Below are 9,432 nucleotides of genomic sequence, written 5' to 3'. Positions count from 1 at the left end.
AATACAACCATCATAGCAAAACCTAATATCTACTCAAAATATTATTAGTTTTATAATGTCATCTGGGAACAAACACACAATCAAACAGATTATTATTATTATTATTATACAGTTGATTCCAGTTAATTTGCATGTAGACAGTTGCCCATAAAGTTGGGATAATTTTGTTTTCAGACACAATCCTCTGTTAATTGTGGTTTCATTTTCATTACGATATGTTTGGAAGAGATTGATTAATAAAGTTTTGAGAAGATATACACTTTATCCGTCAAGAATAAATCACATTGTCACAATAATTTCATGGAAAGAGGTAAATATATATATATATATATATATATATATATATATAATTCCAACTTTTTGAGCGACTAGGAATATATCTTTCTTTAAAACAAATGACACCTTTTATCCTAAGTGTAATCCTAATTAGAACTCATTCACCAACCTTTGATTCTGGTATCATTTCGTTTTCAGTTATTTCAATTAAACATTATTTTGTGTTATGATAATTTGATTCATCATTTAATACAGAAGATAGAGAGATAGAGAAATAGGTCTCAGTATGACCTCCTGTCACAAAAAGGTTGAATAAATGTCATTCAGATGTAGATTTCTCCAGTTTACATGTTTGTGTCTCTTTCAAAATGACCCATGGGAAACATGAACTCAATAAATAGTTCCAGCTATTAAAATATGCATAGACGGAATAGAGAAAACTGCTGATTAAAACAGAAGCAGAAAACAATGAAATGAAATGATGTCATAGGAACAAATTAAAAAAGAATAATGCACCAGGACCAAAAGTATCCCTGTGGGGTCAGTGGTTAACCCAGTAGGAGGAGGGTTAAAAGTAAAGATAATGTAGTATTCTACTAGTGTTTCATTCACTAAACTTGTGGTGAGAAATGCAATAAAGAAAGTGTTTTATATTCAGCCGTTCCCCTCTGTGTTCTGTATACACAGCTGCAGCAGGTCGCTGTGTTTCTCACCCATCATGCACTGCACAGCCCCCCCTAAGACACACCACGTTATCACGAAGATGAATCATGTTGATAAGCTGAGTGCACAGCCCCATGGGACAAGCGTTTCACATCAGATTGCTCATCTATAGGGAACCTGCCAGCACATGCAGGTTACTGCGGTCTTTTCTTACAACACAAATCAAATGTGTGGGAGAATTATGAATCAGAAGATGCGTGGATATGGAAATCAAAACATGTAAATAGGATTTCATAACTGTGATGGAAGGAGCAGAATAACTCCCACGACAAGTGTGTTTCAAAACTTTATTTTTTTTAACATCCCCGTGTTAAATTAACCACTCCAAAGCTTTTAGTGGTCAAGAAAAGATTGTTTCACCCTCTCTGAGGTGTTGCCATGGTTTCTATGTGTGCAGCAGCACCCTGTGAGCCGGAGCAGACAAAGGCTTTTGTAAAAGCATTTAAGCCAGATATTAGATATTGGAGTAACCATGACAGCTGTCTACTTGTGGCTGACATTTCTTTGGCATTTACCTCAATAGGAGACACTGAAACATGAAGTTATTGTGCTTAGCACTCACTATATTGACTGTGCTTCTATATTTTATTTCAAAGATGTATAGTCAGTTTATTATTGAGGAGAGTGCTGTTTGAATGAGGCTCCAATGGACAGACTGCTGTGCTTCTTTTCCACTTTAAACTTGACCTCCTTACAGTTATTTATTGAGCTCATCTGCAATACAATATCCATAGAATTTTCTTAGTGGAAATGCCATTTCAGTTTTAGGTTTTTAGTTAAAGTTACACTCAATACTTGCAGAATAACAGACTGTTTAAATACATGACTCCAAATGAGGAGGAAGTCATTTTCTGATACTTTCTTTCAAGTAGTTGTGGGGATTTTCAGGTGGTGAGAGTTTTTCACTGACTGTGCTATACTGGGGATTTATTTTCTTTGCCCTGAAAAAAAATCCCCCTTTTCAGACCTGTAAGATGTTAGCCATCCTCAGATCTCACATAAACCAGAAACACCCCCATGTGCTGTAGCACAAGCCCCTCAGTCTTTTGCAGTAAGATGAGCCAGAATTTATGCAAAGTCTTGGCAGGATTTCTTACAAGAAGTATTCAAGGACATAAATCTATTATAACAGTAAGTTGCAGATGGAGATGAATGGTTACTGGTTTAATAACATTCCCAACAGTGACTATTACTCTGACGATTCATAATTATCATTAAAACTGCGCTTTGGAAAACTCATAGTAAATACTGTTCAGTATCATTGTTACATGCAGACTTGCACGTCACTTTGTTTAGAATGATTTTGTTGCTTTTATTTGCTCATTTGATTTGCTTACTTAAGGTTGTGTTCATTTAAACCTGCCATAAGGAACCATTTCATTAAAAAATGTCACAATTCTCCCAACGCTGATTAATGAAACTGTAAAATTGCCTTTTATTGCACTTTTAGTCAGGCTGACCAGTGCTGCAAAATCGGCAAAAGACTCATGCGTAAGCATAGAAGTGTAGTGGTAGCAAATCATCTGATCTTAAAATCATATCAGAGAAGAGATGAGAAGTTTTGTTTTGAAACAAAATTTTGAACTGAGCCATGTTGGTTTTGAAAAAGCTGACTCTTCAGAATGAAACAGATCACTTTTCAGTTAAAAAAAATCTTTTGGTTGCCGTTTTCTTATTTGCAATTTGCACAAAACACAGTTACCTCTCACAGTCACATGGTGCCATCTTTAATGCTATTGCACATTTGATTAGGTTTTCATATATTTAAAATAAGGAATTATTGAAGGTAATATTAAATCTTTATCCAAACAAACACTTTATAGTGCTAATTTTTTTTTTTTTTTAAGACTTTAGGACTTGGTGGAGCTATTTCAGTATGCATATCAGTTGCTTTTGAACATTTTCAGAACATTTTAACAAAACAGAGATAACTGGTCATTTAAGTCACTATAACTGTGATATGAAGTTTTAATACAATGTCTCTAGTTGTTTACTTACTGTGTTTTTTTTAATCAAATCTCTTAGACTCATCAAGAACACTCCATCGGTATAGATCAGCTACTACATCACTGCGAAAAAATGCAACACTCCTTTCACACTAATTAACACATTGAGGAACATCAAGGAAGACTGGAGGGAACATCTTCCTGTTATACTGTTCTTCACATTTGTCTCAATTTGAGTAAGTCTTTCAGCCATGAGATAACTTTCTCTGCAGTTACATCAGAGTCAGCCTTGATAAAAAGGCAGTCAGTAGAGGCAGCAGTCAGATGTGAGAGCTGCTGAAGTCTGTAGAATTAAATGGGAATTAAAGGTTGGGTTTACACAGGGTTTAAGCTTGAGTACCTCATAATATTTGAAGTTTCCAAAAAGGCCTATAAAAGCAGCTGATATGAGTGGAGAGTAGAAAACACTTCATAATTGATCAAAGTGGTAGATACATTGGGAATGATTTATAGGAGCATTAAAAAGGAACAAGAGAAACGATAACAAACGCTTCAGTCACACAGGAAAGTGTGCTATAAGGAATCCAATGAACGTCTTATAATGGAGCTGAAATGATCTATACGAGCAGCACTCAGGCTTATGGCTTTTTACTTTTGCACAGCAGCACTCAACACGTCCTGCACTTCAATTCTGCTTCAGTCTAATTTTGGACCGACTTGTTTGTTTTCAGCATAATTGCTTGACTGCACCAGTAGCCCCTGTTGCTCAGCTGTTTACTGCATGAGGGACGGTATTCTTTCACTTTGTGTGTAACCCGAGTAAAACATCACTCTCTGCTAAATGAATTGAAGCTGTGTGCACAAATACACACTTTACCACAATGGATGGATTTTTACTCTGAGTGGGAGCGCCATTTGCGACTGATGATTTGTGTGACGCTTCTGGAAACACATCTAAACCTGCAGGTTTTGGAATACTGAAACAGAGAATTTCTTTCTACCAGACTTTGGTTGGTTTTGCATTACTAAATATTAGGCAATTATGGACACTGTGTCCACAGGCAAAGAGATGGAAGGACTGCAGAGCTGACGCCTCAGTTGTAAAAAAGACTTAGCTTGTCCTGAATTTATGTCTTTTCATTTAGTTTCATTTAGTGTCTGCAGAACATTTTGTATTGTACAGAAAGGCCGGCAGTTTGTTGATGTATATCTTGTTTTCAGGTACAAGACTCACTCACCATCAGAGAAATGTGTTGTATGATACACATGCATCCATGTACTGACAGGGTAGTTCATTTAATCTTTAAACATTTCGCTTTTTATTCTTTGGTCGTTCTTTTCTTTTCTCTTTGCTCATCCTGCCCCAGTGCCAGCCATAACCACAAAATGTAACTTCATAAATTAAGATTCTCCAAAGAAAAATGTCCTCCCACGGGCTAACTACTCACTACATCCTGTCTTATTGCACAGACTGGTGACAGGCATTAAGACTAATTGTATAGAAATAGCCAATCCTCTCACTGATGGTCTCGTCTGCTTATATAGGTCATATAGAGGCATCAATATTAAATTTAGACCAGTAGTTGCTGCCTGAAAGGAGATAGTGTCCCAATTATTTCTCTACAGAGAAATATATAGCAATCCTGTGTGTGTGTAAAATCATGTTTAGGCTGCTGTATACATTAAGGAATATGTCATCATCACTTACCCTGTCTGGACTGTGGGATTAATCGCAAACACTCTAATGTGGGAATTATATTATGCAGGTGGTGTCTTAAAGAGCTTGTATTTAATGAATATATTACACAAGTAAAAGTGCAGAGGAAATTTTAAAAGACAGAAGGTCATCTTCCTCTTCAGGGGTTTTGAACCCCATTTATCCCCACTCCCCCGCATTACGTCACATTTTTCACTGTATTCCTTAGTCATCATTTCATTTAAGAAACTTTCTAACAAGATCTTGTGAGGACGGGGTTAAAAATACTAAGAATAACTTCACCTGGCAGAAGGAAAGACTCAAAATGTTAATTGCTTAGTGCTCAGTGCCCAGTAAAAGAACTTTATAAGTAATGAAAAGGCAGAAAGATGGCAGGGATTTAATAATGGACTCCACACTTTGACTGTTTATAGTTCATTCTGTCCATCCTCCTGATGACTCTCAGGTACTTATAGTGTAATTTTGGAAACATTATGCTGGACGACACCTTTCAAAGTCTGAAGAGTTTCCTGGCTCAGAGGTAAAGCAGTTACGTATTAGTTATCATAAAGTAAAATGGCATGACAGGATAAAAGCATTGTGTATACCTAGCCCATTCTTGGCGTTCAATTGGGATCCACAAGGCAGTAAAGTGTGTCTTTTTGAATCGCACCAGGCTTTCAGCTAACTCCAATGTAAACCCATCTGTGGCATTATTAAACACTCAGAGAAACTAATGTAATATTAAGAGTGTGGAGATCCATTTAGAGTGGGTTAGAGTAATGGTGGATGGGTCAAGACTTTGACCATAGACTGTATAAAAAATAATGGATGTAGTCACTGTGAAGAAAGCCTCTAAAGCATTCTCTGCTTCATCATCTATTTTGGACTTGGAACTAGTGTTTGAGACCATAAACACATGAGAATGTTTACAGAGGTAATAAATCAAGTGAGAAGTAAATTGACCTATTTTGTCGCCCCCTGCTGGCCATTACAAAGAATGCCGGTTTAAGACACTTCCACATTGGAGTCACTTTTCAGGCTCAGAGTTTGCCGCTTGACTTGACTGTATAAAATAAAAAATCAACAATGTGATTTTAACATGTAAATTAACTTGTGTTCATTGATAGATCACAATCTGCTTCATCTTTCAGGGCCTGCAGTAGTTACATCATAAGCTGTCATTTTAACCTGAACCCTGTCCTTTTTCTGACCCTTAACTATTAAGTTTTGCTGCCTAAACATAGCTGTATAATTCCTGTAAACATGGAATTTTATTTTGAAAAGCCGCCATGTCCATAATGAGCAAAACCATGTATAAAATTGACCCTAGAGTCGCACTTAGGGCATCATATTTTGAAGCTTAGTGACCAAGCAACATTATTTAACTTAACTCTGTATACCTCTCACAGTATGTTATACATTCATTATACGTTATCGTAAATAATATGTAAATGCAAAAGACAAAAGGAAAAATGACAATTTTCCGATCCAAAACAAAACATGACAAGACATCTCACCTCCACTTTGACATTTTTGATTACCCTCTTTTTTGACATTGGATGTAAAAAACAGGCAGAGAGAAGGTATGGTGGAAGAAATGGCCGTCCAAGGTCAAAGTCACATACATGAATATTTACATTGACATTTGGTACACAGACCACCAGGAGAACGGTGGTGACAGCAGGGATCTAGAAGTGGGCAGGAGCGCAGCGCTGCATACTGATCAGGGATGATGAGCTGTCTTGTTAGTGAGCTAACAAAAGACTCATACATCCATGACACACGGTACCAGGTGTTACATAAGTCTGCAGCTGTGTGAAATGTAGCAGAGTGTTTTACTATCCAGTGAAAGGTTTATGTGGTTGTATGAAGCTGATTTAGTTGAGAGATACATTCAATAACAGAAATCATGAATTACTCTGGTTCCTCATATTTTTATGAAACTAATCCAATCATTTTGTCCTTTAACAGTGGAAACAAAAGGTCTAAGAGAACACTGAATGGTCACATTTGAGCCCACATTGCGTAGGCCAGCAGTATCCTTCAGTACTTTTTTCTGCACCAGCGCACATGTAATTAAATTTCCCTGTAGTTACCGGTGCCCTTGACTCATCATTGAGCACAACCACGGTGGTCAATTACCAGATACGTTTAAGGGGTGGTGGGGGTTCTTGCTACCTCATGGCTTTAAGCCTTCCGACAGTAAATGAATTGACATATACTCATATATCAAGAGAAAATATCAATCTAGCAGATGGTTTCCTAAATCCTTCCCAATCAGTCCGACAAAGAGGAAACGGGCCTCCATAAATTGTGCCCCTGTGTGCAGATTTCTGTTGTTTTGGCTTCACCAAAGAAAATTCCATTAGCATGAATAGTCTCTGCATAACACTTCATTTTGGTTGGAAAGGAAGGGGATACAAACAGCTTACTGTATAGATCTATACAACATAAGCCAAGTAAAAAGTAATCTCTTCTAATTTTTTTGTCTTCATTATGTTCTTTTGATCAATGTTTAGTGTTGATTGCGCACTACTGACAAGCAACGCAGAGTATGCAGTTTTTTTCTGCTCCATATGATGAGGTTATATTGACATGCACATTTCAAAAGGTACCTATTATGCATTTTTGTTCATGCATGCATTTTTTTTCGACTAGAAGACATTTTCATCCTTTAATGCTCATAAAACACATTATTTTTCTCATAAAGTCTTAATATACCTGTATTTACCTTCTGGCTGTAACGCTCAGCTTAAGTGCCTGTCTCTTTAAGCCCTCTTTTGAAAAAAGCCCTGCCTGTTTTTATAGCCGGTGTTTTGTGGAGTTCCGCATCGGCCCTCTTGGCATCTCCGCACCACCATTGCAGTCGGGGCATGACGGTCACAGCACCTGCAGCGCACTTCTACATTTACCTAGAAGCCCTGAAGACTTGTTTAAAGGGACAGTTTATGAATATGGGATGTGTGCATTTCTCCATCCGATCATTTTCAACTTTCAAGTTTCTTTATGTCACGGTAACATAGTTTCGGGTGTATTTGTGTTAAAGCCTGAAGCATTTGGTTACTCTGATTTGTCACTGGGTATGGATTATTTGTTCATCTATCTGATGTATAAGTGCCACAGCTGTCCTGTAATTCCAATATTCATGTTCCTTTAAGCTCCATTTTTGGTCTCCACCAGCTCCTGTGGGAGAATCTTTAGCAGCTAAATGCTTTATTGTTTTTACCAGCCAGTCGCTAACTCTGCCAGTCTGCTGTTTTGTGCTGGACAGTGGACTTATCATTATATTATTATTCATATGAGTATTTCAGTAACTCTGTAACCCCCAAAACAGTCGTCATGTTTGTTGACTTCTTGACTTTAAATTAACACCAGAAGTGATTCTTTACTAACAGCCGTTTTATTCACAATTATTAGTCAGGCACCGGAGGAACTTGTGTGTGTACAGCTGCCGGCTAACAACACAGTAACATGTCTGAGATCACGTTCCAGTAGTCTCGCGGTACTACAGCTGGTACGGCAACACCAAATAACCAAAACAGTGTAAAGACACAACTGTCTACAATGTTCAGAGCAAAATGGACGATAAAGTTGTGTTTTTAGGTCAGTTTTGCCTATTTCAAAAGTCAGAAAACAGAATAAATAACAAGCATTTAGGTCATAAATAAACTGTGTTAATCTTAGAAGTTTTTTACACAGGTTTATTGTCATACATCTCTTTGTGTAATGTTACAGATGCTCATTTTGCAAAATGTTTGGTAGGCATCTTCTGTCATCGTTTCAAGAGCCCTCTATCTGACCAAACACTCTTGATGGATGGACTCCATTAATTTAACGACATCAAAGCCCAGAAGAGAAAACATGTTTATGAGGAGCATAATCCCAACTGAATGCCATTGAAAACAGCAACATTATTGCAAGATGAAAGCACATCTCTTTTCATCTGTGGCGATGTGCTCGTCTTTATCTCGGAGGACAGCGAGGGGTTACCCTCTGAAGATGCTAATGATGTGTTGCCTTCTGCAGGGATCACTCATCAATCTGTGTACGAGCCGCCGTTTCCCATCATTATTCCTTTAAGGCAGCAGCGACGAACAGAAGGAGGGGAGAGGGCGATTAGGCCTCCCAACCTTTAGCCCACATGTCTTGTCATCTTGTGTTAACATCACGGCTCATTTCAAGGTGAGGCAGCTTATCAATCACACGGCATTGTGAGACGTGATTAATGGTGGTTCCTTCAGTTCATCAGCTGACTGATGGTATTATGATCTGCGCCTGTGGGGTAGCTTTTAAAAAAGCATCTCATAACATTGACAGTATCTTGCACTGAATTAAGTATGAGTTTATGCTCAACAGATGGATTCTCAGCATATTTATTAGATAATCCACCAGTGTTATATTTGGCAGAATTAGCATGAATTAGCATTAATTAATAAAGATACAACATACATTGTACTGCAATAAAAGAAAAGGCTTTATTTTTTAATAATTGTTCCTTTTGAAGCAGGATTTAAACTACAGATTCTTCTTCTTAGATGTCATCCAGCCCCAAAAAAACACTTGAAAAGAAAGCCAGACAATCAGATAGATAAAGTGAATACAGATAACTGTGATAGGATCAGTGCGTGGCAGGTTGGCCCAGTGGTCAGGGACCACAGCTGTAATGACTCAGACCACCATGCAGGGTAAGGTTGTGCACAGTTGGAAACAGCAATTAGAAAGAGGTTTGATGGCATACCAAAATACGATTTATTAGGGAGTTGTGACCAAGAAATGCTCCACCAACTG

The sequence above is a fragment of the Centropristis striata genome, chromosome 18, assembly GCF_030273125.1.
Source record: "Centropristis striata isolate RG_2023a ecotype Rhode Island chromosome 18, C.striata_1.0, whole genome shotgun sequence".
Taxonomy (NCBI): Eukaryota; Metazoa; Chordata; class Actinopteri; order Perciformes; family Serranidae; genus Centropristis; species Centropristis striata.
This window is presented reverse-complemented; position numbering follows the sequence as displayed.